The following is a 22,500-nucleotide window of genomic DNA, read 5'->3' as shown; positions in this document are numbered from 1 at the left end:
ATTTTTTAACAAATAATTGTAGAGTCGCATCATGCAGCCTTACAATGTATAAAAATCAAAACATACAGCCCAACGTTTGTAGAACAAAGTTACATTAATAACTTTAAATGAAGCAAATAGAAGTACCTGTTTCTTTGTTGACTGCTCAACACAGAATAGTATTCTTCATACTATAAAGTAATATAAAGTAGTATAAAAATAATGCCATTTTAACCAAATCCTGTCTGCTAAATGAACTAGTGTAGCCCACAGCCATATGACATAGCCGGATCAGGACCTAACATAAGGACAACTCAGAGTCTGCTATTCTGTTCTGCTTCACATCATGTTTCTTTAGACCTGTCTGGAATAAATCATGGATTTATTGAGAAGGTGTCGGCTATATTACATGGATTTATTAGACTTTTTAAAATGTAGATGTTCCAAAGGTCTGCATTAGTGGCTTGTAGGCTGTGTGTGGAAGCTAGAAGATGCTAAATGCGTTAATGTTAATTAACGGTCAATTACCGTGAGACCGGCAGTTATTTGCTTGACAATCAGCAGCTGACGAAACTCTGTGACCGCTACAGCCCTATATGTGACAGCCCTATATGTGACGCTACAGCCCTATATGTGACCGCTACAGCCCTATATGTGACCGCTACAGCCCTATATGTGACCGCTACAGCCCTATATGTGACAACCTGCTGCAATACTGTACTGGTGTTGTGTGTGTCCCTTAACAGATAAATACATGGAGTGCAATCATCCAAAAAGGCTCAATAATGATCCAATCCTATGTCAGTGACAAGGTGTTTTTCCACAGAACAACAGGCAAACACAGTTTTAATCACAGTTCACCAAGAACATTGATTGACAACAGGCAGTGATTGATCCGGTCGGTAATGAGCAGAAACTACGACATCAGTCCATTTATAGAGTGTTCTTGATCACAGTAATTAGATTAGATGCACAGCGTCTGCCACAAACCTAGGCTACCCACGTCAATAGCTTCCTTGCTTCCTATAGTGTATCACACCAGCCTGGCTCAGTCTGGCTCTCCCTCCTCTTAAGGCCATTACCACCGAGCAAATCAAAGCACATCAGCTACACAGCAGCAGGCCTGATGGCTCCATCTCCCCCACATTCTAATCATGGTGAAAGTCATTCCTCATCAAGCCCCTTGAGGTGGGCACGTGCCTGGCACACACAAACACACAGATCCATAGGGAGCCTGGCTCTGTGTGTGTGCTCGTGTTAAGCTAGGTCAGACACTAGCTCGAGGGAGGCAATACAAAGGCTTAGTGGAGGACTTGGTGTGTGTGCATTTTCTCTTCCTCTCTCCCTCCTAGTAAAGGGTGTCTTGCAGTTTTGACGTGGTTTGGGATTAAAGCAGTACTTGCTGCTATCAACGACTGGTTTGGCTGCAACTTCTGAGGGAGGATGGAAGGAGTGATGGAGGGGGTTGTGGGCTCTGGATGAGTCATATAAATGCTGGCTGAACAGCATGAGGTCTGAAACATGTTGGGGTGCTCACCTTCTGCAGCTTGAAGTCAATAATCATTTTTGAAGCTTTCTAGTTCAGACTCAGAAATTGCTTTGTATTGCGGGTTTTAACAAAACCACAGTCATTCTACTCTTTACTGAAGAGAAAGTCTTTGTAGAGTTCTCATGAGGTAATATGAGTTTCTGTGTTATTCAAAGCAAAGCAAAGCTCCATTTTCATTCAGTTAAAATTTGCATGCGTTTGTGAATTTCCCACCTAGGAGTTCCATTCTATTCTACTCTCCCACCTAGGGGTTCCATTCTATTCTATTCTCCCACCTAGGAGTTCCATTCTATTCTACTCTCCCACCTAGGAGTTCCATTCTATTCTACTCTCCCACCTAGGAGTTCCATTCTATTCTACTCTCCCACCTAGGGGTTCCATTCTATTCTACTCTCCCACCTAGGGGTTCCATTCTATTCTACTCTCCCACCTAGGAGTTCCATTCTATTCTACTCTCCCACCTAGGAGTTCCATTCTACTCTACTCTCCCACCTAGGAGTTCCATTCTATTCTACTCTCCCACCTAGGAGTTCCATTCTATTCTACTCTCCCACCTAGGAGTTCCATTCTATTCTCCTCTCCCACCTAGGAGTTCCATTCTATTCTACTCTCCCACCTAGGAGTTCCATTCTATTCTCCTCTCCCACCTAGGAGTTCCATTCTATTCTACTCTCCCACCTAGGGGTTCCATTCTATTCTACTCTCCCACCTAGGAGTTCCATTCTATTCTACTCTCCCACCTAGGAGTTCCATTCTACTCTCCCACCTAGGAGTTCCATTCTATTCTACTCTCCCACCTAGGAGTTCCATTCTATTCTACTCTCCCACCTAGGAGTTCCATTCTATTCTCCCACCTAGGGGTTCCATTCTATTCTACTCTCCCACCTAGGGGTTCCATTCTATTCTACTCTCCCACCTAGGGGTTCCATTCTATTCTACTCTCCCACCTAGGGGTTCCATTCTATTCTACTCTCCCACCTAGGAGTTCCATTCTATTCTACTCTCCCACCTAGGGTTCCTTCTACTTCCCACCTTTCCATTTATTCTATCTCTGAATTTTTCTCAATCCTGTATTGTGAGTTCACACATTCAATTTGAAGACAGAACATCTACTACCGCAGAGCGTAAACAATCACGTTGTATGGTTCTGTGATTGTCTGTGATTGTTTCTCTGTGTGGGTGCATGTGCTCAGGTACACAATACAATGCAACATTACTGTAAACGAAGGCACAATGGTACATCCTTCACATACACACAACACCTGTAGGCTGTGTTTGTGTGCACAGTATCTTCTCTTACCTGTCCCCAGGAGCCAGTGACCCATTGGGTACAGGGTTGGCTGTTACAGGCCTGGATGTTGCTGGGCAGATGGGCCTCGTCACAGCGATCCTCTTCTGGACAGGTAACCAGACTATGCTGCTCCCCCCCCACACACCTCAGAGCACTGGGAAACACACACACACTTTTTACATACACCTGACTTTTTTTCACGTAGTGCTTCACACATTCACAAAGACACAACATTGCATGACGGTAAACATGTTGTATGGTAACTGTGATTGTCTGTGATTCAAAGCACTTAACTTGTGTGGGTGCTATGCTCAGGTAACTCCTTATTACACATCAACTATCACAGTGATAACCCCTTATTACACATCAACTATCACAGTGATAACCCTTACTACACATCAACTATCACAGTGATAACCCCTTATTACACATCAACTATCACAGTGATAACCCCTTATTACACATCAACTATCACAGTGATAACCCCTTACTACACATCAACTATCACAGTGATAACCCCTTATTACACATCAACTATCACAGTGATAACCCCTTATTACACATCAACTATCACAGTGATAACCCCTTATTACACATCAACTATCACAGTGATAACCCCTTATTACACATCAATTATCACAGTGATAACCCCTTACTACACATCAACTATCACAGTGATAACCCCTTATTACACATCAACTATCACAGTGATAACCCCTTATTACACATCAACTATCACAGTGATAACCCCTTATTACACATCAACTATCACAGTGATAACCCCTTATTACACATCAACTATCACAGTGATAACCCCTTATTACACATCAACTATCACAGTGATAACCCCTTATTACACATCAACTATCACAGTGATAACCCCTTATTACACATCAACTCACAGTGATAACCCCTTATCACATCAACTATCACAGTGATAACCCCTTATTACACATCAACTATCACAGTGATAACCCCTTATTACACATCAACTATCACAGTGATAACCCCTTATTACACATCAACTATCACAGTGATAACCCCTTATTACACATCAACTATCACAGTGATAACCCCTTATTACACATCAACTATCACAGTGATAACCCCTTACTACACATCAACTATCACAGTGATAACCCCTTATTACACATCAACTATCACAGTGATAACCCCTTATTACACATCAACTATCACAGTGATAACCCCTTATTACACATCAACTATCACAGTGATAACCCCTTATTACACATCAACTATCACAGTGATAACCCCTTATTACACATCAACTATCACAGTGATAACCCCTTATTACACATCAACTATCACAGTGATAACCCCTTATTACACATCAACTATCACAGTGATAACCCCTTATTACACATCAACTATCACAGTGATAACCCCTTATTACACATCAACTATCACAGTGATAACCCCTTATTACACATCAATTATCACAGTAAATATTACTCCGTATTACACATCCGCTATCACAGTGATAACCCCTTATTACACATCAACTATCACAGTGATGATAACTTCTTACTACAAATGAACTGTCACAGAAGATAACAACAACTATCACAGTGAGTGGTTAGGCATAACTATGGGTAGTAAGGAGAGAGGTGAGGAGTGAAGGAGATGGGAGGAAAGGATATAACTAACCTGTCCCCAGGAAGAAGAGTACCAGTCCAGGCAGGGCTGGGGTAGGCAGGGCATGCGGGCCACCGGCCGGGTAGACACGGTCTGACAGTGGAAGGGCCGCAAAGGCCTCTGGTCCCTGGTGTCAAAGCACTGGATCTCACGCAGGGTCACCCCACCACCACAGTTCTTGGAACACTGGGGAGAAAGAGGGTGAGAGGGACGGAGCTTAAACAATCCTGTTATCGTGATCAAAAGTTGCTTGATACTATACTGACTGATGTATTATTAATGCATTAATATTCCATTATCCCATCATTGTTTTTGCAATACAACATTCCATTATCGCCCCATCCATGAGTTATCGCGATAACATTCCATTATTGTCCCATGCCTGAGTCATGATACAACATTCCATTAACATCCCTGAGTCATGATACAACATTCCATTATCATCCCTGGGTCATGATACAACATTCCATTATCATCCCTGAGTCAGGATACAACATTCCATTAACATCCCTGAGTCAGGATACAACATTCCATTATCATCCCTGGGTCATGATACAACATTCCATTATCATCCCTGTGTCATGATACAACATTCTATTATCATCCCTGTGTCATGATACAACATTCCATTATCATCCCTGGGTCATGATACAACATTCTATTATCATCCCTGTGTCATGATACAACATTCCAATATCGTCCCTTCCCTTATTGTTATTGTACTTATTGCTACAACATTATCGTCCCTTCCCTGAGTTATTCCTACACCATTCCATTATTGTCCCTTCCCAGAGTTATTGCTACACCATTATCGTCCCTTCCCAGAGTTATTCCTACACCATTCCATTATCGTCCCTTCCCAGAGTTATTCCTACACCATTCCATTATTGTCCCTTCCCAGAGTTATTGCTCCACCATTATCGGCCCATCCCAGAGTTATTCCTACACCATTCCATTATTGTCCCTTCCCAGAGTTATTGCTCCACCATTCCATTATCGTCCCTTCCCAGAGTTATCGCTACACATTCCATTATCGTCCCTTCCCAGAGTTATTGCTACACCATTCCATGATCGTCCCATCCCAGAGTTATTGCTACACCATTCCATTATCGGCCCTTCCCAGAGTTATTGCTACACCATTCCATTATCGGCCCTTCCCAGAGTTATTGCTACACCATTCCATGATCGTCCCTTCCCAGAGTTATTGCTACACCATTCCATGATCGTCCCTTCCCAGAGTTATTGCTACACCATTCCATTATCGGCCCACCCAGAGTTATTGCTACACCATTATCGTCCCTTCCCAGAGTTATTGCTACACCATTCCATTATCAGCCCATCTCAGAGTTATTGCTACACCATTATCGTCCCTTCCCAGAGTTATTGCTACACCATTCCATTATCGGCCCATCCCAGAGTTATTGCTACACCATTATCGTCCCTTCCCAGAGTTATTGCTACACCATTCCATTATCGGCCCATCCCAGAGTTATTGCTACACCATTATCTTCCCTTCCCAGAGTTATTGCTACACCATTCCATTATCGTCCCTTCCCTGAGTTATTGCTCCACCATTCCATTATCGGCCCATCCCAGAGTTATTGCTACACCATTCCATTATCGGCCCATCCCAGAGTTATTGCTACACCATTATCGTCCCTTCCCAGAGTTATTGCTACACCATTCCATTATTGTCCCTTCCCAGAGTTATTGCTACACCATTCCATTATCGTCCCTTCCCAGAGTTATTGCTCCACCATTCCATTATCGGCTCATCCCAGAGTTATTGCTACACCATTCCATTATCGTCCCTTCCCAGAGTTATTGCTACACCATTATTGTCCCTTCCCAGAGTTATTGCTACACCATTCCATTATTGTCCCTTCCCAGAGTTATTGCTACACCATTATCGTCCCTTCCCAGAGTTATTGCTACACCATTCCATTATCGGCCCATCCCAGAGTTATTGCTACACTATTCCATTATTGTCCCTTCCCAGAGTTATTGCTACACTATTCCATTATCGTCCCTTCCCAGAGTTATTGCTACACCATTATCGTCCCTTCCCAGAGTTATTGCTACACCATTCCATTATCGGCCCATCCCAGAGTTATTGCTACACTATTCCATTATTGTCCCTTCCCTGAGTTATCACTACAACATTCCATTATCGTCCCATGCCTGAGTCATGACACAACATTTCATTATCGTCCCAAACATGAGTCATGATACTGTCACGACTTCCGCCGAAGTCAGATCATCTCCTTGTTCGGGCGGCACTCGGCGGTCGGCGTCGCCGGTCTTCTAGCCATCATCGATCCACTTTTCATTTTCCATGTGTTTTGTCTTGTTTTTCCTCACACCTGGTTTCAATTCCCTCAATCACTTATTGTGTATTTAACCCTCTGTTCCCCCATGTCTTTGTGTGGGATTGTTTATTTGTAAGTGCTTGTGCACGTGTTGATTGGTGCGCGTTGGGTTTTTGTACCCAATATCTTGTTATTTTTATTGCAGTTGGTTTTGCTATTAAACTGCTCCGGCTATTACATTACATTACATTTAAGTCATTTAGCAGACGCTCTTATCCAGAGCGACTTACAAATTGGTGCATTCACCTTATGGCATCCAGTGGAACAGCCAAGTTCTGCTCTTCTGCATCTGACTTCCCTGCCACCGGTTACGCACCCCTTACAGATACAACATTATTGAACCATCCCTGAGTTAGATACAACATTCCCTTATCATCCCTGAGTTATCGCTACAACATTCCCTTATCACCCCTGAGTTATCGCTACAACATTCCCTTATCATCCCTGAGTTATCGCTACAACATTCCCTTATCACCCCTGAGTTATCGCTACAACATTCCCTTATCACCCCTGAGTTATCGCTACAACATTCCCTTATCACCCCTGAGTTATCGCTACAACATTCCCTTATCATCCCTGAGTTATCGCTACAACATTCCCTTATCGTCCCTGAGTTAGATACAACATTCCCTTATCATCCCTGAGTTATCGCTACAACATTCCCTTATCACCCCTGAGTTGTCGCTACAACATTCCCTTATCATCCCTGAGTTATCGCTACAACATTCCATTATCGTCCCTGAGTTATCGCTACAACATTCCATTATCGCGCCTGAGTTATCGCTACAACATTCCATTATCGTCCCTGAGTTATCGCTACAACATTCCCTTATCGTCCCTGAGTTATCGCTAAACATTCCCTTATAGTCCCTGAGTTATCGCTACAACATTCCCTTATCGTCCTTGAGTTATCGCTACAACATTCCCTTATCATCCCTGGGTTATCGATACAACATTCCCTTATCATCCCTGAGTTATCGCTACAACATTCCCTTATCATCAAATCAAATCAAATGTATTTATATAGCCCTTCGTACATCAGCTGATATCTCAAAGTGCTGTACAGAAACCCAGCCTAAAACCCCAAACAGCAAGCAATGCAGGTGTAGAAGCACGGGTTATCGATAAAACATTCCCTTATCATCCCTGGGTTATTGCTACAACATTCCCATATCATCCCTGAGTTATTGCTACAACATTCCCTTATCATCCCCGAGCTATTGCTACAACATTCCCTTATCATCCCGAGCTATCGCTACAATATTCCATTATCGTCCCTGAGTTATCGCTACAACATTCCCTTATCATCCCGAGCTATCGCTACAATATTCCATTATCGTCCCTGAGCTATCGCTACAACATTCCCTTATCATCCCGAGCTATCGCTACAATATTCCATTATCGTCCCTGAGTTATCGCTACAATATTCCATTATCGTCCCTGAGTTATCGCTACAACATTCCCTTATCATCCCTGAGTTATCGCTACAACATTCCATTATCGTCCACCCCTGGTGTGGGGCCTCACCTTGGTCCAGTTTCCTATCCTCCAGGAAGAGCAGGGTCGGAGGTAGCAGCGCCGGGCCGGCACAGGCCTCTTGGTCAGGTCACAGTCAGACTCCAGTCCCGTGCTGCAGACCACCAGCCTCCAGATGGCCCCCAGACCACAGCTAGTAGAACACTACAACACAAGGGGAGGCAGTGAGGAGTGAACCAGGCATCATTCAATGTCTTGTTGCAGCCCATTCAGATACATAGAGATTAGTCACGGAGGACAAAATACTTCCTCATTGAAAAACCCAACACAATGGAATTACGAGAGACTGTTCTGTGTTTCTGTACAGAGTGAATGTGGTTGACTTTGAGAGAGAGTGCATTTGATTTCACTGTTAAAACACAGACAGAAAGTGGCATTCACTGTGTCATGACCTGTCGGGCTGATATATTTCCCTGCTGGCAATCTGAAGTCGCTCTGGATAAGAGCGTCTGCTAAATGACTTAAATGTAAATGTAAATGTCAGAGAGCAGCCACTCACCATGATAGGAGAGTTGGGTTGTTTATGTAGGGACCTGAGGCCAGGGTGACGGTATGTCAGCATATTAAAGGGATGGGGACATTAATAGTGGCACACTGCTGGGCATTGTTCCTCCTACACACTACATTTACACCAGGGAGAATGTGTGGAATGCATAGAGAGTGTTGCAACTCACTGCGCTCCAGTTGCCGGCTCTCCAGAAGGAAGCTGTGGCGTTTGGAGTGGAAGCTGGGCTTGGCACTGGGGTCAGCTCTGGTGTCCACGAGAGTGTGGTGGGAGAATGGGTTGGCAGAGTGAGCATGGCTGGCACAGAGGACTGGGTGGGGGGCACGGCTGGCTCAGGGGAATGGGTGGGAGGCACGGCTGGCTCAGGGGACTGGGTGGGGGCACGGCTGGCTCAGGGGAATGGGTGGGGTCACGGCTGGCTCAGGGGAATGGGTGGGGGGGGACGGCTGGCTCAGAGGACTGGGTGGGGGGCACGGCTGGCTCAGGGGAATGGGTGGGGGCACGGCTGGCTCAGGGGAATGGGTGGGGGCACGGCTGGCTCAGGGGAATGGGTGGGGGCACGGCTGGCTCAGGGGACTGGGTGGGGGGCACGGCTGGCTCAGGGGACTGGGTGGGGGTTTCGTGCCATCCTGGGGAGTGGTTGTGGTGACATCCACTGGGGGTCGGTATGTGAGGGAAGGGTCCATGCCCCTGGATCTCAGCATGGGGGGATGAGGATCTCATTGTAGTCAATCTCTGACCACCCGTATGGGGAGGGGACTGGAGGGCCCGCATTGGCCCCTTTAGATGGAGTTGGCCCAGTCGTGGAGGACTGTGCTGAAATGTCTGTCTCTAACTGGGATGTGGCTGGCTCTGTCAACATTGACGGAGGTGGTGACTGAGGGTCTCCTTCCAGATGAGTAGGAGGAGGAGAGTCACTTCCAGTTGTTGATGTGCTGTGTTGGATGTTCTCCTGGTTTCCTGAGAGTGAATGGGAAAGAGGTGGGAGAGGAGAGGGTGGAAGATGTGGCTCCTGAGGCACAGGACGTGAGGTCACGGTGAAGTCACTGTCGGTGACCCCTAAATTGGCTTCGCTATCAGCTTTGGGCTCAATTTCAAAGTCCTGCTGATCAAAGTCTGGTTCACCAGGGAAAAAGCCATTGTAATTCCCAGTGGAGTTTGGGGCTGGTGGCTCGTATGGAAGAGAGGTGGTTGCCTCCCATTGGGACAGGGTTGTGGTGAAAAAGCTGTCCTCGTATGTTTCAAACTCAAACACAGGTCCTGGGGAAGGTGGATCCAGGGGTGGAAGCGGGCTCTCCTTTTCATCTTGGTAGCCAGGGATTGTAGTCCAATTGCAGTCTCCTGGTGGGAATTGTAGTCCAAAACACCCACTTCTTTCACCTCTTCTACCATTGTTGTGGGTTCGGTGCCATCTTCATAGTCATGGCTGACAGGGGCAGTGGTGGTACATTCGATGGTTGTACCAACATTGCTGTCTTTCACATCAAAATGGACATAAATGTCAGTGTTTTCATCATCATTTTTTTTTCACTATGGGGCCCATGTGTGTTCTCAGTGGTTCCCATGCTAGTAGGCACTGGGCTGGCTGCTGTGCTGAGGTAATGAGGCCAACCAAAATTACTGTTTGTTTCTTTCCAGCTTTGTGATAACCTGGTCTCTAAAACTGGTGCTGAGGGTGTGGTGGAAACAGGTAGAAAATAGTCCTCTGAAAGGAGTAAATCCTCCTCCTCTCGCTCTACTTCATTGGGTTTCTCCGTCTGTAGTCTTCCATCAATCTCTGCATGGTCCAGGTTAGGGTCTTGTGGTTCCTCAACTTCCCTAATGAAAGGAGTCGTCTTAAAAGTGGTAGAAATGGGTGAGGTAGCTGTGGGAGGATCTGTTGTAGTTTCTCTGTAAACATGTTCTTCTGCACTAGAACTTGGTTTAGGTTCCTGTTGTGGATCTGGTCCAAGATCATCCACCAAGTCTTTACCGTTGTTCCCCAAGCCAAAGTCGTAGGAAATGTCCTCGTGGAATTTGATGAAGTTGTAGTCGTAGTAAAAATCGTCCACAAGTACATTGTTTTTAACTGAGTTGTCAGTAGTCTTGTCAATGTGATTCAGGTGGGGGATGATGTTATTCAGATTGTTAGGGGCCCTTGGCTGAGCCCTAGTTGTACTGTGTTTGGGCAGGGGGTTAGAGTCAGGGATGGAGTTGATTTCGTTGATTTCCTTGCTTGACGAACCACTGCCAGACCAGTCGTTGCTGCCACCGAAGACGTCGATGATCTGAGGACAGTCCTGGAGGTAGCATGGAGTAAGAGAACTGGGATTCTTTCGGGGGTCACAGTCCACCCCTGTGTTTCTGGAACAGACAACCTTTCGGCTCCGCACACCACCACCACACGTCAGCGAGCACTATGGGAGAAGCAGAGGAGGGTCAGATTAGGACAGACTGGTAACTGATCGATACCACAGCTTTATATTTACACCCGCTAAACACCAGTTAGAGTGCCAACTTTACAAACAACAGGGTACTGTACACACCTAATCTTCAGGACCTGTACACACCTCCTCTTCATGACCTGTCCACCTCCTCTACCCTTCCTGACCTGTCCACCTCCTCTCCTCTTCAGGACCTGTCCACCTCCTCTCCTCTTCAGGACCTGTCCACCTCCTCTCCCTTCAGGACCCGTCCACCTCCTCTCCCCTTCAGGACCCGTCCACCTCCTCTCCCTTCAGGACCTGTCCACCTCCTCCCCTTCAGGACCTGTCCACCTCCTCTCCCTTCAGGACCTGTCCACCTCCTCTACCCTTCAGGACCTGTCCACCTCCTCTACCCTTCAGGACCTGTCCACCTCCTCTACCCTTCAGGACCTGTCCACCTCCTCTACCCTTCAGGACCTGTCCACCTCCCCTTCAGGACCTCCACCTCCTCTACCCTTCAGGACCTGTCCACCTCCTCTACCCTTCAGGACCTGTCCACCTCCTCTACCCTTCAGGACCTGTCCACCTCCTCTACCCTTCAGGACCTGTCCACCTCCTCTACCCTTCAGGACCTCCACCTCTACCCTTCAGGACCTGTCCACCTCCTCTACCCTTCAGGACCTGTCCACCTCCTCTACCCTTCAGGACCTGTCCACCTCCTCTACCCTTCAGGACCTGTCCACCTCCTCTACCCTTCAGGACCTGTCCACCTCCTCTACCTTCAGGACCTGTCCACCTCCTCTACCCTTCAGGACCTGTCCACCTCCTCTACCCTTCAGGACCTGTCCACCTCCTCTACCCTTCAGGACCTGTCCACCTCCTCTACCCTTCAGGACCTGTCCACCTCCTCTACCCTTCAGGACCTGTCCACCTCCTCTACCCTTCAGGACCTGTCCACCTCCTCTACCCTTCAGGACCTGTCCACCTCCTCTACCCTTCAGGACCTGTCCACCTCCTCTACCCTTCAGGACCTGTCCACCTCCTCTACCCTTCAGGACCTGTCCACCTCCTCTACCCTTCAGGACCTGTCCACCTCCTCTACCCTTCAGGACCTGTCCACCTCCTCTACCCTTCAGGACCTCCACCTCCTCTACCCTTCAGGACCTGTCCACCTCCTCTACCCTTCAGGACCTGTCCACCTCCTCTACCCTTCAGGACCTGTCCACCTCCTCTACCCTTCAGGACCTGTCCACCTCCTCTACCCTTCAGGACCTGTCCACCTCCTCTACCCTTCAGGACCTGTCCACCTCCTCTACCCTTCAGGACCTGTCCACCTCCTCTCCTCTTCATGGTGCTCATAAGAGTTTTCACTTACAATTAAGTTCGTATACATTTTAATTAGGTTATACATAGTGTGTTAACTGCTTCCTCAAAATCTTTCCCATGCCTACTCCACTCAAATATCATGGAACCAGAGTTAAACTAGCCTCTGTTTCAACTTGTACTCCCAGTGCAGAAAATTCAGCATTTTCCACATTAAACAAGAGGAGACCAGATGTTCCTTCCTTCCTTAGCCTCTCCCTTCTCTGTGTGAGTCACTGCTGGAGCCGTATCACATTCCCCTGAATGGCCTCCTCACCTCAGACCAGTTGCCTGTGGACCAGTCCGCGGGGCAGGGGACATGAGCGTTACAAGGCGCCGCTGACTCAGGCCTGGGTATGTGGTGACATTCAGAGAGCTGCAGGGCTCTGTTCTCCTCCAGACTCACGGCCTGGATGCACAGCACCGTCCTCTTGGCCAAGCCCTTCTCACCGCACGTGGCCGAGCACTTCTGCCACTCGCCCACCCACCATCTGAATGGAATGGTCACAAAGAAAGACAGACAGAAAGTGTAATGTGTGGTGTGTTTGTGCATGTTTGAGAGGGTGTATTCTTTCTGGTGTGTTAATTATTCTAATATTTGTTTTACCCCTTCCCCCCAATTTCATGGTATTCAATTGGTAGTTATGGTCTTGTCTCATCGCTGCAACTCCCCTACAGACTCTGGAGAGGCGAAGGTCGAGAGCCGTGCGTCTTCCGAAACACAACCCAACCAAACCGCACTGCTTCTTGACACAATGCCCACTTAACCCGGAAGCCAGCCGCACCAATGTGTCGCAGGAAACACCGTACACCTGGCGACCGTGTCAGCGTACACTGCGCCCGGCCTGCCACAGGAGTCGCTAGAGCGCGATGGGACAAGGACATCCCTGCTGGCCAAACCCTCCCTAACCCGGACGATGCTGGGCCAATTGTGCGCCGCCCCATGGGTCTCCCGGTCGTGTCCAGCTGTGACAGAGCCTGGACTCAAACCCAGAATCTCTCTAGCAGCACAGCTAGCATTGAGATGCAGTGCCTTAGACCACTGCGCCACTCGGGAGGCCTTTCTGGTGTGTTTATGAACGCATGTATGATTTGTGTGTATGTGCGTGTGTGTGTGTTTACAAAGGTGTGTGCGTGTGAGAGAGCATGCAAGCCCTACAGTGGGTCTTGTCCCAGTATAAATCTGGTCCTGGGGGCAAACTCACATGGCTGGGCAAAGCTCCTCATTGCAGCTGGCTCGTTTATCGTCAGGACGGGTCGTCGGGTCACAGTAGCCCTCTTCTACTATCCCAGAGGTCCTCTCCACACAGTGAACAATCTGTCGCTGGACACCTGGAATTCCAGAGGGATACACAGGAACAGCTGTTAGAAGCACGCACGCACACGCACACACACACGCGCACACGCACACACACACACACACGCACACACACACACACACACACACACACACGCATCAAGCAGCAGGTCTCAGAACAGAAACTCACACAGGCATGAACACAAGTCAAATGTTTCTACAGTTGTAGATACATTACTGATTAATAGCTTTCAAAGCAGATTCCTACAGTAAATGTTGGTCAGTCAACTGAGTTGCAGTAAACACATCTACAATGCTTTTGGAAAGTACGCTTCGTGGGTGACTGTTGTTGATGTGTGCAGAAGGTCCCTGGTTCGCGCCCGGGTATGGGCGAGGGGACGGTTTAAAATTATACTGTTACATATATAAGGTCCCACAGTTGACAGTGCAAGTCAGAGCAAAAACCAAGCCATGAGGTCGAAGGAATTGTCCGTAGAGCTCCGAGACAGGATCGTATCGAGTCAGATCTGGGGAAGGGTACCAAAAAACGTCTGCAGCATTGAAGGTCCCCAAGAACACTGTGGCCTCTATCATTCTTAAATTGAAGATGTTTGGAACCACCAAGACTCTTCCTAGAGTCAAACTGAGCACACCTAATGTGAGAAGGGTGAAGCGAAGTGACCAAGAACATGATGGTCACTCTGATAGAGTTCCAGAGTTCCTCTATGGAGATAAGAGTACCTTCCAGAAGGACAACCATCTCTGCAGCACTCCACCAATCGGGCCTTTATGGTAGAGTGGCCAGACCGAAGCCACACCTCAGTAAAAAACATGACAGCTCGCTTGGAGTTTGCCAAAAGACACCTAAAGATTCTGACCATGAGTAACAAGATCTCTGGTCTGATGAAACCAAGATTGAACTCTTTAGCCTGAATGCCAAGCGTCATGTCTAGAGGAAACCTGGCACCATCCCTAAGGTGAAGCATGGTGGTGGCAGCATCATGCTGTGGGGATGTTTTTCAGCAAAAGGTTGACTAGTCAGGATCAAGGGAAAGATGAACGGAGCAAAGTATAGAGGATCCTTGATGAAAACCTGCTCCAGAGCGCTCAGGACCTCAGACTGTGGTGAAGGTTCACCTTCCAACAGGACAACAACCCTAAGCACACAGCCAGGACAATGCAGGAGTGGCTTCAGGACAAGTCTCTGAATGTCCTTGAGTTGCCAAGCCAGAGCATGGACTTGAGCCCGATCGAACATCTTTGAGAAATAGGAAAATAGCTGTGCAGCAATTCTCCCCATCCAACCTGACAGAGATTGAGAGGATTTGCAGAGAAGATTGGGAGAACGTCCCGAATACAGGTGTGCCAAGCTTGTATCATCATACCCAAGAAAAATCAAGGCTGTAATCGCTGCCAAAGGTGCTTCAACAAAGTACTGAGTAAAGGGTCTGAATACTTATGTAAATGTGATATCAGTTATTTAATTAGAATACATTTGCAAAAATGTCTAAAAAACTGTTTTTGATTTGTCATTATGGGCTATTATGTGTAGATTGATAAGGGAAAAAAACTATTTAATACATTTTAGAATAAGGCTGTAACATAACAAAATGTGGAAAAAGGGAAGGGGTCTGAATACTTTCTGAAGGCTCTGTATATCCAGTAATTACAAGACCATAGACTGGGATCTGGATGCTCTGGAACCACTCATATGTCCCCGCAGGCATTATGGGGTGTCAAATTACCACTGCAATTCTGGAAACATGGATGATTATTAAAAGACTGAATATAAATGAATGTTAGGCTAATACACTGCTCAAAAAAATAAAGGGAACACTAAAATAACACATCCTAGATCTGACTGAATGAAATATTCTTATGAAATACTTTTTTCTTTACATAGATGAATGTGCTGACAACAAAATCACAAAAATTATCAATGGAAATTTAATTTATCAACCCATGGAGGTCTGGATTTGGAGTCACACTCAAAAAAAAGTGCAAAACCACACTACAGGCTGATCCAACTTTGATGTAATGTCCTTAAAACAAGTCAAAAGGAGGCTCAGTAGTGTTTCTGGCCTCCACGTGCCTGTATGACCTCCCTACAACGCCTGGGCATGCTCCTGATGAGGTGGCGGATGGTCTGCTGAGGGATCTCCTCCCAGACCTGGACTAAAGCATCAGCCAACTCCTGGACAGTCTGTGGTGCAACGTGGCGTTGGTGGATGGAGCGAGACATGATGTCCCAGATGTGCTCAATTGGATTCAGGCCTTCCTCTTGCAGGACCTGCTGACACACTCCAGCCACATGAGGTCTAGCATTGTCTTGCATTAGGAGGAACCCAGGGCCAACCGCACCAGCATATGGTCTCACAAGGGGTCTGAGGATCTCATCTCGGTACCTAATGGCAGTCAGGCTACCTCTGGCAAGCACATGGAGGGTTGTGTGCGGCCCCCCAAAGAAATGCCACCCCACACTATGACTGACCCACCGCCAAACCGGTCATGCTGGAGGATGTTGCAGGCAGCAGAACGTTCTCCACGGCGTCTCCAGACTCTGTCACGTCTGTCACATGTGCTCAGTGTGAACCTGCCTTCATCTGTGAAGAGCACAGGGCACCAGTGGCGAATTTATCAGTCTTGGTGTTCTCTGGCAAATGCCAAACGTCCTGCACGGTGTTGGGCTGTAAGCACAACCCACACCTGTGGACGTCGGGCCCTCATACCACACTCATGGAGTCTGTTTCTGACCGTTTGAGCAGACACATGCACATTTGTGGCCTGCTGGAGGTCATTTTGCAGGGCTCTGGCAGTGCTCCTCCTTGCACAAATGTGGAGGTAGTGGTCCTGCTGCTAGGTTGTTGCCCTCCTACGGCCTCCTCCACGTCTCCTGATGTACTGGCCTGTCTCCTGGTAGCGCCTTCATGCTCTGGACACTACGCTGACAGACACAGCAAACCTTCTTGCCACAGCTTGCATTGATGTGCCATCCTGGATGAGTTGCACTACCTGAGCCACTTGTGTGCTACCACTAGAGTGAAAGCACCGCCAGCATTCAAGTGACCAAAACATCAGCCAGGAAGCATAGGAACTGAGAAGTGGTCTGTGGTCACCACCTGCAGAACCACTCCTTTACATTTACATTTAAGTCTAATTGCCTATAATTTCCACCTGTTGTCTATTCCGTTTGCACAACAGCATGTGACATTTATTGTCAATCAGTGTTGCTTCCTAAGTGGACAGTTTGATTTCACAGAAGTGTGATTGACTTGGAGTTACATTGTGTTGTTTAAGTGTTCCCTTTATTTTTTTGAGCTGTGTACATTATACTGCTATTCATTTTAGAACGTGTCATCCTTAATGATGAATTATAGACATTACTATACATTTTATCCCCAGCAATATTAGGGTAACTTGAGATTTTGCAAAGGGGTTACTGTAAGTCAATGTTTACAGCAGTTTAAAACACAAAGAAATCTGAAATCCATTGGAGACACATTTCTAATGATCCTCAAACTTCTGTCTGGCAAGCTGGGACTTGTCTGAATGGAGAACAGAAACTTTATTGTCCATCTTTGTCTTCTGCTCGACTCACAGCTCCCAGAGACAACATCCCTCACGTCACACCTCATAGCCAGAATAAGTCTCAAATCTAGAGAGCCGCTGATGAGAGTTGTGGTTGTGAGACAGCCCTGGACAAGACAAGAAGGAAACCCCCTGAGGGGGCGAGACCAATTTATCTGTTCCTCTCATCTTTCTCCCAGTCATTAGCCTCTACTCCCCTCAGGGCTTCCAACCCCTCTGAGCAGGGGCCAACCTCTCACCTCCGCTGGTCCTTCCTGCATGGGCCAGTGAGACGGCTTTGTCTGCTAGCTGATATACACCGTGACTGACAAATCCTGGCAGAGGGGGGGGTGGGAGGCACAGCAACCCCTGGGAGGGCGAGGCACAGCAACCCCTGGGAGGGCGAGGCACAGCACCCCTGGGAGAGGGAGGGAAAGCACAGCAACCCCTGGGAGCGGGAGGGGAAAGGACAGCAACCCCTGGGAGCGGGGGGAGGGGAAAGGACAGCAACCACTGGGAGGGGGGGAGAGGGAGGGGAAGGCACAGCAACCCCTGGGAAAGGGAGGCGGAGGCACGGAAAACCCCTGGGAGAGGGAGGTGGAGGCACGGAAAACCCCGGGAGAGGGAGGTGGAGGCACAGCAACCCCTGGGAGAGGGAGGGAGAAGGCATGGCAAACCCTGGGAGAGGGAGGTGGAGGCACGGCAAACCCTGGGATAGGGAGGGGGAGGCACGGCAACCCCTGGGAGAGGGAGGTGGAGGCACGGCAAACCCTGTGAGAGGAATGGGGAGGCACGGCAACCCCTGGGAGAGGGAGGGGGAGGCACGGCAACCCCTGGGAGAGGGAGGGGGAGGCACGGCAACCCCTGGGAGAGGGAAGGGGAAGCATGCCAACCCCTGGGAGAGGGAGGTGGAGGCTAACAGAGACGTAGATTAGAGGGATGTTCAGGAGCATGTCTGATGTATTAGGTGAACCACAGGTCCCTCACATAATGGATTCTGCAGAATGAAGCTCACAACATTTTGCTCGTAGCAGTATGTTGATAAAAGAAATGTATATCTACACTCCTACGCGGCTTGAATAGAACCCCTGGGCTTTCCTGGGAAAGTCAGAACAATAACCTGAAGGGTGGAAACCACTCATTTTATACCAGAACTCACCAGTTGTAATGCACTTAAACTTGTGAATACTGCATAAGATATCGTAAACGGACCCCTGCTATGATAGGAAATGAAACATTCAGTGACAGCTATAGCAAACTATCATGTTCTGATATGATAAACACAGAGCAATGCCAATCTCTATCTCAGATTTACTCCACTATAATTGGCGAAAGAGGGAACTACTTATCAAGACAGTCTAAACGAGGTTACATTGCGCCAGAGACAGAATATGTCATCTACACTGAGTATACAAAACATTAAGAACACCTGCTCTTTCCATTACATACACTGACCAGGTGAATCCAGGTGAAAGCTATGATCCCTTATTGAGGTCAGTTGTTAAATCCACTTCAAATCAGTGTAGATGAAGGGGAAGAGATGGATTAAAGAAGGATTTTTAAGCCATGAGACATGGATTGTGTATGTGGGCCATTCAGACAGTGAATGAGCAAGACAAAAGATTTAAGTGCCTTTGAACGGGGTATGGTAGTAGGTACCAGGTGCACCGGTTTGTGTCAAAAACTGCAAAGCTGCTGGGTTTTTCACACTAAACAGTTTCCAGTGTGTATCTTAGAATGGTCCACCACCCAAAAGACATCTAGCCAACTTGACAATTGTGGGAAGCATTGGAGTCAACATGGGCCAGAATCCCTGTGGAACACCTTGTAGAGTCCATACCTTGTCGAATTGAGGCTGTTCTGTGGGCAAAAGCAGGTGCAACTTCATATTAGGAAGGTGTTCCTAATGCTTGGTATACTAAGTTCATATTTAATCTGAAATCTGTGTGAACACAAGTCACTTGGCAAAGCTAGGACATCAAGTCGACAAGGCAAGGACATTATCTCTTGAAAGGCCATTTGGCATAAAAGTCATCTCTGCTATCCACATCAGTTTATATGGGATAATGTAATCACAAACCAGAGGAGAGTCAGAGAGTACTGTGTACAAGCAGACTTCAGTCCAACTACAGTAGGAGGCATGTCATCAGCCGCCTACATAGAAATACCAAGAATTCACCACGGCTCAGTATTCCAAAGAAGAAAGCCATTAAGCCATCATGGTTATAACAGAGGACAAAGATGCTTCAGGATAATGACATCACAGTTCGGTGCGATTCTTTAGAAAAAAAATAATTGACTTAGTGAAAGATACACTTTAGTAGAGGCATTCAGCTACAGTTGTTGTAATTGCTTTTTTTGTCCTTGTTATAATGAAAAACAGCATGCAATGTGGGGTCGTTACTAGTTGAATTAAATGCATTTGTTAGTGTTGTGACGTTACTCTTTATAATCTAAATTCCTTTATAAAAGGGCACAGAGGGGCAGTGTGTTGAGCACTAAGTGATAAAGGAAAGAAATAGGTTAGTCTGTGTAGTGAAATCGAAGGAAACAACTTAACATTCTTCAGGCAAGAAGAATGATGCCAGACACACATTAAATATCCTGCATTTGTGAAATTCAAATCGAGCCTCCAATCTCCAGAAGGCTCCATTTTTTTGAACCCACTTATAGTTAAATTGCAATACTCCTATGAGTACCCGCTAAAGAGACAGGCTCTTAGTCACTTCGAGATTGTTCATAGAATTTGAAGACTGTATAGAGAAGCAAGACCATCTGTGCTCAATTTCCAACCTCAAATGGCCTAAAACTGAATTAATCGCAGAAGCGTCTCATTTAATAATATTGAATAAAAAGATGGTGCCTGAGCAGATGTCAACACATCAGAATTTGGTGCAGCTTGTTACCAGGGTAGGCCTCCTCCTGCATTAATCTATACTGCTGAATGGTCTCTCCAAACCCATGATTTACAGGGGGATGTTAATTGTCCACATGTTGCCATCCATGGCAGAAGATTCATTGTAGACAATTGGTCATCATCATTATACTACAGGAAAATGAATCACAAACAGAAATTCTAATCAGTATTCAGAGGAGTCTTTTCCACTAACTTGCCCATTCAAATCAAATGCTATTTGTCACACACGCCGAATACAACAGATGTAGACCTTACAGTGAAATACCAACAATTCCCTTTTAAGAAATCAAATAAAAAGTTAATAATTAAAGAGCAGCAGTAAAATAACAATAGAGAGACTATATTTAGAGGGTACCGGTACAGAGTCAATGTTAGTCGAGGTAATTGAAGTAATATGTACATGTAGGTAGAGTTAAAGTGACTATGCATAGATAATAACAGAGAGTAGCAGCAGTGTAAAATAGGGGGGACAATGCAAATAGTCTGGGAAGCCATTTGATGAGATATTCAGGAGTCTTATGGCTTGGGGGTAGAATCTGTTTAGAAGCTTCTTGGACCTAAACTTGGTGCTCCGGTACCACTTGCCGTGTGGTAGCAGAGAGAACTGTCTATGACTAGGAAGGCTGGAGCCTTTGACAAATTTTAGGGCCTTCCTCTGACATCGCCTGGTATAGAGGTCCTGGATGGCAGGAAGCTTTGCCCCAGTGATGTACTGGGCTGTACACACTACCCTCTGTAGTGCCTTGCCGTTGGAGGCCAAGCAGTTGCCATACCAGGCAGTGATGCAACCCGTCAGGATGCTCTTGATGGTGCAGCTGTAGAAATTTTTGAGGATCTCAGGACCCATGCCAAATCTTTTCATTCTCCTGAGGGGGAATAGGCTTTGTCGTGCCCTCTTTACGACTGTCTTGGTGTGCTTGGACCATGTTAGATTGTTGGTGATGTGGATGCCAAGGAACTTGAAGCTCTCAACCTGCTCCAATACAGCCCGTCGAGGAGAATGGGCGCGTGCTTGGTCCTCCTTTTCCTGTAGTCCACAATCATCTCATTTGTCATGATCACGTTGAGGGAGAGGTTGTTGTACTTGCACCATACGGTCAGGTCTCTGACCTCCCCCCTATATGCTGTCTCGTCGTTGTCGTGGTGATCAGGCCTGCCACTATTGTGTCATCGTAAACTTAGTGATGGTGTTGAGCCGTGTCTGGCCGTGCAGTCATGAGATATTCTTAGGTTTTGACCTTAAACTCATTTAATAAACAAGTTAACAAAATAAAAAGGGTCGTTCCATGACGTCTAATTTGTAATTATCTTTGGGAATTCAGCCACATCATGCCAGTCTTCAATCATAGTAATGAATGACACATGCACTCAGAGGCATACAGATGCCCCAACTGGCATGAGTTATTCCAATTTAACACGCTCAAAATCCCAAGTTGTCATCTCATCTCCAAATTCTAAAACTGGACTGCACGCCTGGTAGACAGTGAATCGCAATGCTGTGGTCAATACCAAATAAATCATTAGCTGCTCCTCTAGACCAATCAAAAAGTTGGGAACCAGTGAGGCAAGACTGAGGTCATTTCGGATCTCTTTTGGCCCCTTTTTTAAACCTGGGATCAAACTCTGAAGGAGTTTAAACACAGCATATACAAGCATATACAGGAGAGAGCCTACAGTACATTACATAAGCCACAACTAATGATAATGAACAATTTGTCTTTCCTCCAGGGTAGGATTATGAAGATTTATACTTGGAGTATTGGCAAAAGTCCTATATAAAACACTGGGCCTATTGGGACTGCCCTAGACACGCTGGGCAGAAACTCCTTTTCTATGAGAAAGATGAGATGAATACTAGCAGCATGTTGTTCACTTCTCCCCAAGCTAAGGGGGATCCTCAGCAATGATCACTGAGAACATCTTAATAGTGGGGCGCTTCAGTAGTTTTGTTTTCTTCATACTGACTCTACATGCCCCACATCTGTGTGAAGACTTTCGAAAGTTCAATAGCCTGACTACAAGACGCTGCTCTCTCAAAGCCCTAATGCAGAGTACCAAGGAACTTAG

General features: G+C 46.7%; 1 pseudogene; it reads right to left on the bottom strand.

Annotated features, from left to right (window-relative positions):
- Nucleotides 1-22,500, bottom strand: part of LOC124035396 — a 64,636-nt pseudogene that overhangs the window by 30,079 nt on the left and 12,057 nt on the right.

Source organism: Oncorhynchus gorbuscha, linkage group LG05, assembly GCF_021184085.1.
Source record: "Oncorhynchus gorbuscha isolate QuinsamMale2020 ecotype Even-year linkage group LG05, OgorEven_v1.0, whole genome shotgun sequence".
NCBI lineage: Eukaryota > Metazoa > Chordata > Actinopteri > Salmoniformes > Salmonidae > Oncorhynchus > Oncorhynchus gorbuscha.
The sequence above is the reverse complement of the archived record's forward strand: the minus strand, read 5'-3'. Positions and strand labels throughout refer to the sequence as shown.